The sequence below is a fragment of the Erpetoichthys calabaricus genome, chromosome 5 (genome assembly GCF_900747795.2).
Source record: "Erpetoichthys calabaricus chromosome 5, fErpCal1.3, whole genome shotgun sequence".
NCBI classification, from domain to species: Eukaryota; Metazoa; Chordata; class Cladistia; order Polypteriformes; family Polypteridae; genus Erpetoichthys; species Erpetoichthys calabaricus.
The window spans coordinates 94,766,874-94,775,254 of NC_041398.2; positions in this window are offsets into that span (position 1 = coordinate 94,766,874).

Here is an 8,381-nt window from a genome sequence, read left to right on the forward strand (position 1 = left end):
ACAAAAGCATTTACACGACTGATGTTAGATGACCGTGGTCTTGTTTGAAAATATTTGTAAGTAGGGCGTGACTTGAAAGAATCTCATGTTCAAAGTCTCCCTCTCACGGGACTAAATACCGCACCAGCGTTTTTGGAATCTTTTAATTCTCACTGGCAACACGAATCAGACGATGTACAAGTCTCCAACTTAAAAGTTTAAATCCAAACAATATAGTCAATCTTCATTCGCTGTTCCATTATTTCACCGAGTAATAATTTCTGTTTGTTTGTGCTAATGCGATCTTTACTATAATTTATTTTTTACTTTGGAATTTTTGCACTTTCGTTATCTCTAACCTGCTCTGTATGTGTACTGCGCCAATGTTTTGGAATTCTTTATGACGTTCTACTGTGTCATCTACTCTTTGTCCTTTATTTCCGGCCCCGGCCATGGTTAAATCTCTTTCTCGCGGGACGTATAAAATCACATCTCGTCTCCTTCCAAGATTTTGTTTTATAATAGAGAGATATGTGGAGAGCTATATGCTTACAAAAGCAATCTCCAAGAAACTATGGATCACAACAGGCATCAGAAATTTACTGAAAGCTTGCAGCCATGCATTTCATAATGGAGATATGAAATGTATAATAAAAGCAGATATGTACTCAGAAAAGCAATCAAACTGGGTAAATGTATGTATGAGAGTAAACTAGAGACCAAAATTAGCAGCTGTAATGATTCTCACAAAACTTTGGCAAGGATTGGTGATGGTTACGGACGTCTCATCTGAATGTACCCTTCCACATCAGCTTAATGCATTCCATTTCAGTTTTGATTGTGGTATCAAGCAGCTTGCTATTCGATTGACTGCAGCACTATGATTCATTCTTCTGTGTTGCTGTACATGACATAAGGAGGATTAAAAGTGAGTTAAAGCCCACAAGGTATCCAGTCTGGATTTATTTAGGACACATTTTAAAAACCTGCCAGCAACTAGTTGACATCTTCAGTGACATATTTTAATATTTCAGTATCTGTGGTCTCTGCCTGCTAAAAAACAGCAACAATTATCCCTGTGTCTTAAAAAAAACAAAAGTGGACAATCTTAATGACTGCAAACCAGTGGCACTCACTCCTATTGCGTTGAAGTGCTTTAAGAGACAGTTGCTAGGACATGTTGAGGTAGCCATGATCTCCAGTTTGCATATGGACACTACCGGCCCAAAGAGGATGCTTCATCCCTTGCACACATCATACCGTCCTGGTCCATCTGGATAATACAAACTGCTATACCACAGCCCGGTTTATAGATTACAGCTCAGTGTTTAATACTGTTGTACCAGCAATGCTGACCACCAGATTTCTCCATTTTTTACACCCTGCTGCCCTCTGCAACTTCATTTTGGATTCCCAAACTGGCAGACCTCAGCATATGCAGATTGACAGCACTGCATCCTCCATGCTGCCCCTCAACACAGCCACTTCTTACAGTATTGTGCTGAGCCCACACCTGTACTTTTTGCTCAACTATGACTGGCTAGACGCAGCTCTAACACCATTTGCCAATGACACCACCATCATAGGCCTGATCACCAACAATGACATAACAGCTTAAATTTTAACACAAAGCTGCCAGGACAACAATCTCACCCTTAAAGTCAGCAAAACCAAGGAGCTGGTCATAGAGTTTAAGGAAGCAGAAGGCAGACCAATTGCCATCTACACAGGAAGGAATGAACTAAAGTGGCCACAGTAGATTTCATCTCTTTTGAAAATGGTTCACCAATGTCTGTACTTCCTCAGATATCCAAGGACAGCTTGCATTCATCCATATTTTCTCACTAACAGGTGCACACTGGAGTCCATCCTCCCTTTCTGGTATGGCACCTGCTTGACTCTAGAAGTAAAGCCCTGCAGAGGGTGGTGAAGGTGGCAGAGAATATTACCAGCTGCCTTTAGTTCAGGGCTAATGCACCCCTTGCTATCTCAGAAAAGCAAACCGTATAAAAAAAGATTTCAACTAACCTGAAGTGCCATTTTTCTCACTGCACCCTTCTGGCAAGCAATGCAGGACCATTGGTGCTTATACTAGTAGATTCAGAGAAAGCTTATACCCACAAGTCATAAGGTTACTGAACAGTTAGTTGTAAGAGCAAATATTTGTAGCATAATGAATATTGTCTCTTTATTATATTAAAAAAAATCCTGGGATGAGACGAGACAAGACTTTTTCAGAGAGATAATTTCACGTCCCGCGAGACGAGACTTTGTGCCAAGAGATTTAACCACGCCCGGGGCCGCAAATAAAAGACAAAGAGTAGATGACAAAGTAGAACGTCATAAAGAGGTTCAAAAATGTTGGTGCGATACACATGCAGAGCAGGTTAAAGATAATGAAAGTACTAAAATTTGAAAGTCTCAAAAAAATGATAGTAAAGATAACATTAGCACAAACAAACGGAACTTAATACTTGGTGAAATAATGAAACAGCGAAAAGAGATCAAATATATTGTTCGGATTTAAACTTTAAGTCAGAGACTTGTAGATCATCTAATTTGTGTTGGCATCAGTGAAAAGTAGTGTTTCATCCCAACAAAGAGGCGTATCCGTGAGAATTAAAAGATTTATTGTTTGGTGAAAGTAAAATCCACATACGTGAGCGGCAGAAACGTTAAGTGGCTGGCGCGTAGTGCAGGCCAGGGATTTGGTGAGCGAAGCCCCCTAGTGTATAAAGATATAATACTTGTGATTGCCTGTTGTATATACAGTGCTGTGGAAAAAGTATTTGCCCCCTTCCTGATTTCTTATTTTTGTTTGCATATTTGTCATCAAACAAATTTAAATATTAGACAAAGAGAGCCCAAGTAAACACAAAATTCAGTTTTTAAGTGATGATTGTATTTATTAATGAAAAAAACTATCCAAACCTACATGGCCCTATGTGAAAATTAATTGCCCCCCCTCCCTTGTTAAAACTTGGAGTAACTGTGGTTAATCACATTTTTTGGAAAGCTGAGTTTAAATACTTTCTCACAGCACTGTAATTGTAAATATTTCTGTTGTATGCTATCTTTTGTTGGTATTGTATTGTTGTCAGCCCTTCTGAGGAGACATGTAGCTAAGAGTCATACTCTTCAGTTGTACTGAGATTAGCTTGATTTACTTACCTTGACTATTCAGGGGATGTCTGTTCAGTGCAAGGTATGACCAAGTGTGTCTACGGTACAGTGACTCCAAAGGGTCCACCTGCCTTTGATCTTTAAAATGACAACATTTCACCAAGCATCACTGCAAGCTGATTCTGAAGTTTTTTTGAGCATAGCTATACTTTTCTATAAGATATGTGCAAACCTGGATTTGCCTGCAGTGTACTGGGTGTTAGAGTAATGCCATTTGGTTTTGCACATGCAGACAAATCAGAAGAAAATATCAGATTTAGGACTGGCTGTTTACAAATAATGCAGCTTAACCGCTAAGACCAGTTTCATAGTTTCTCAAAGTCTACACGACAGAACTACAGAACTCCTGTGTCATTTTGGTTATGCCACCCACAAAATCTAAAAGCAAGAAATCATCATTTTATTCTTATTCTGCCCATTTATAGTTGCATCTGCAGCTTTACATCTTTGAGAAGAAGCCCATCAATTGGTATTTGTTTGCCCAGACCTTCCATATATTTTGGGATAGTAAGTAATTTCATCCAGCATGTGGAGGTGATAACTCTAGCCTCAGGCTTTATTACTAATTGGTCACCTACAAACTTCAGTTGATGCATACTGCAGACCCCAAAGCCTTATTTTTCAACACACATTAATGTACTAATAAACCAAATCCTGTAGTGCGTAGAGGCGTGCTTAGTGACTGTCAAGGCATTATAGTTTTAGGTCCCCAGAACAGATTGTAATGTTGAGGGCCAAATCCACTTAAAAAGAAATCAATTTTCTTGTACAGATGAGAAAAGTATCCATCTATCCTTTGTAGGAGGCGTACAGGATGGACAGGCATCCCGACAGGAAGTCGGAAAATCCTTTACCTGGACAGGAGGCCCAAGAATACAGAAAGGCATCCCGGCCAAGAAAAGGAAGGAGGTTGCACCCGGACAAGTCTGCTCTTGTGATGGATGGATGTACATCTCAGCTGGACGTGGTTCCAGAACCTTCCCTGGATGGGAGAAAAGGAAAGGACAGGGAAAAACTCTCACAGAAGGATATCTAGTTTCCTCAGGCAGCAGCCTTCCATGACGGTGCCCTGTAATCCAGGAACACAGTGGTGGGGACCATGGGTTTTGCAAGGGGACACTGCAGGGAGATGCACTCCCCAATTTATGGGACTTCAATATGACTCGGAAGTAATTCCATCGGGCAGCGGCCCTGGCACCGGAACTACTCCCGGGTCCTCAATAAAAGGGGCTGCACTCCTTATCCAGGAGAGTCAGAGCTGGGAGGACGTGGAGTAACATTCAGCTGGAGGAGGGCAGTGCGGTGGTTAGAGGAACTGTGGGGAGAGAGAGAAAGATTCATTATAATTGTGCTTGTGTAACTTTTGAGGAATTGTGTGTAATAAACGCACCATTATTTGAACTCGGGACTCTTTGTGTATTGGTGTTTGGGGCTCGCTGATGGCTCAGTTCCATTACACCTTCTTCTAACACATTTATGCCAGTGGAACACTGCATAACTTCTAGCTGGAGGGGATGTCAAATTTGACAACTACTGATCTTGTCGTCTAGGAATGTCAAATTACACAACGGAAATCTGAGGCATGACAAATTACATAGCTCCATGGCACCTTTCCAGCACATTCACACATTATCAAAGTTTTGCAAGCTTTCCCTCTTTTCTGACAGCCAATCCTGTTATATAAAAACGGTGACAGGGCAGATCCAAGCAACTATAGGCCAGTAAGCTAAACGTGCATCAGAGGAAAATTAATGGAAGGAATTATTAAAGATAAGATTGAGAAACACCTGGGAAGTACAGGAGTCATTCTGAACAGTCAGCATGGGTTCAGAAGAGGGAGGTCGTGTTTTACTAACATGCTGTAATTCTATGAGGAGGCAACAAAAGGATACGTTCAAAGTGGAGCTTATGATATTATTTATCTGGACTTGCAAAAAGCATTTGATAAGGTGCCACATGAGAGGTTGGCATCAAATTAAAAGAAGTGGGAGTTCAGGGTGATGTTTTTAGCTGGTGCAGAATTGGCTCAGACACAGGAAGCAGAGGGTGATGGTGTGACGAACCTCTTCAGAATTGGCCGATGTTAAGAGTGGTGTTCCACAGGGGTCAGTGCTAGGGCCGCTGCTATTTTTAATATATATAAATGATTTAGATAGGAATATAAGTAACAAGCTGGTTAAGTTTGCAGATGATACCACTGTAGGTGGATTGGCAGGTCATTTGGAATTCGTTGAATCATTAGAGAAGGACTTGGATAGCATACAGGCTCGTGCAGATTTGTGTCAAGTTTAATGTCAGTAAATGTAAAGTATTACACATAGGAAGTAAAATTTTTAGTTTGAATACACAACGGGCGGTCGGAAAATCAAGAGTACACCTTATGAGAAGGATTTAGGAGTCATAGTGGACTCTAAGCTATTGACTTCCCGACAGTGTTCAGAAGCCATTAAGAAGGCTAACAGAATGTTAGGTTATATAGCACCCTGATGTGTAGAGTGACAAGTCCAAGGAGGTTATGCTCAAACTTTATAATGCACTGGTGAGGCCTCATCTTGAGTACTGTGTGCAGTTTTGGTCTCCAGGCTACAAAAAGGACATAGCAGCACTAGAAAAGGTCCAGAGAAGAGCGACTAGGCTGATTCCAGGGATACAGGGGTTGAATTATGAGGAAAGATTAAAAGAGCTGAGCCTCTTTGGTTTAAGCAAAAGAAGATTAAGAGGTGACATGACTGAAGTGTTTAAAATTATGAAGGGAATTAGTACAGTGGATCGAGACTGTTATTTTAAAATGAGTTCATTAAGAACACGGGGACACAGTTGGAAACTTAAGGGTAAATTTCGCACCAACATTAGGACTTTTTTTGCACAGAAAACGATAGACACTTGGAATAAGCTACCAGGTAGTGTGGTAGACAGTAAGACTTTAGAGACTTTGAAAACTCGACTTGATGTTTTTTTAGAAGAATTAAGTGGATAGGACTGGCGAGCTTTGTTGGGCTGAATGGCCTGTTCTCGTCTAGAGTGTTCTAATGTTCTAAAATAATGTGCTGCCTGACAAAAATGGTGCTATATAAATGTTTTCCAGTTACAATAAGTTCAGCCACAATCTCTTAATTTTTTTTCTTTTTCCCATTCTATTGTAAAATGTAAAACACGACACATCAGACAGACAAGCCTCTCTTCTGTTTGCAAGGTCCAGAAAACACATATTCCTTGTTCCTGTTCGCTGTGTTCTGTGTATTGTACTTCAAAGTGAGCGCTCATTGTCTGTCAGCTCAATGTGCACAGACCCCACCCCTACGGATTAAGACAAAATTGAACTTCTTTTATTTTGTGGGAATGAGTTGCATAATAGTGTTGCAGAACATAATTGGTAGATGAAGTGTATTGAGTCATTGTTGCATATAAACTCCAAAATGGAGTACTTTATTTACACCAGCTGGTGGAGCCCCATGTACTTTGTTCAGTGCAACTTGGCAGACTGACAAAAATTGACACAGCAGTGAATATCATTTAGGTGTGTTTACATAACACATGTAGTCCATCATTTTCTAACCCACTTAGTCCTGAACAGGGTGGCAGGGGTCTGATGGAGCTTATTCCAGGCAGCATAGGGCTTAAGGCAGGAACCAACCCTGGACAGGGTGCCAGTCCATTGCAGGGCAAACACACACACACACACACCAAGCACACAACAGGGCCAGTTTAGAAACGCCAATTCACCTAACCTGCATGTCATTGAACTGTGGGAGGAAACTGGAGCACCCGCACATTTAAATATATTTTAATTTACACCAATCAGAATGCAGATAAATGGTACATTCTAGCAACATCCTTTATGCTATCAAATACAATGTATAGTCCCAAATTAGTTAAACATATTTAAAGTCTCAACTAAATACATGATTCATTGAAATAATATTTCTTATATGTAAACTATTATCACAGAACAAAGTATAAAGTTAAACGTTTTATGTATATATATGACCTTATTTTCTCATTCAAATATAATGGTACAAATGTCAGGCTGTTCCAGTTAAACAGGTATGCAGTTTCAGCTACATTTTCTCTTACACTAGTTGGCTTGAGTGGCCAGGTATGTCAGATTACATGACCGGCACCAACAAGATTGTGTGACAGTCGCCCCAACTTGGTATGATTATGTAAATGAAGTGTGTGACTAAATTTTGCTAGAAAAGTCACATAATATGAGAGGGTTTTTACCCAGTTAAGGGTCATGGGAGGCCAGTGCTTACAGCAGATCACAGGAATTTGACAGTCCCACTTACTCAATTGGGGCAAATTTGGAGTTAGGTTAGTGCCAGAGCCCCCTCTTGACCCGCGGTGGTGGTACATAGCTCAGATGATCCCAGAGAGAGATCCACAGATGTGCATGTGTGACAGTGTTTAATATGGTGTTACTGTATATTATGCCTGCAGCATATGCAGTGGTGTTCAAAGCATTTTATCCATTTTTGTTTTGGTCACTTATCTTAATGTGGCTCTTTGATTAGCTCTAGTTGGCATCTGAGTATAAGGTCTATTCTGTTGGTATGAGTTCATCTGCTAGATTGTCTCCTCATATAGGCTCTTATTATGAACCTACTCTTAAGTTCACTGCATGATTGGTCAGGCGGTGTGGCGCAGTGGTTACGGCTTTGGACTTCAAACCCTGTAGTTGTGAGTTCAAATCTCGCTACTGACACTGTGTGACCATGAGCAACTCACTTGACCTGCCTGTTCTCCAACTGAAAAACCAAAAGAAATGAAACTAATTGTATCATAAATGTTGGAAGTTGCCTGGCATTTTTGGCATGAAAATTCTGGTGGCTCATGCCAAAATTTCCTATATGTGTGCAGACGTCTGACATTAGCATTAACTCACTTCACTAATAATGTCTGTCCCTCTTTTGCTAATGACTAGCAAAACACAAAAATTCACGTACCTTATATGTCACAAATAGCAATCAAACAATGGTCTGATCTGTCTTGATCATCATCAGATCATTATCACATCCTCTGACATTGTTATCATCTTCAAAAAATATGGTCAAATAGATTTGAATTTTAAGTAAAGTATGGGTCTCACAAACAACTGGCTCCCAAGGAAATCTATTGGCTATGAACTGCCTAAATTGACATGGCAACCCCTCTAGTTTAGAATCAAATGGATTTGAGATGAAAAGCCAAGAGCTACTATAACATGGACAAAATGCCTA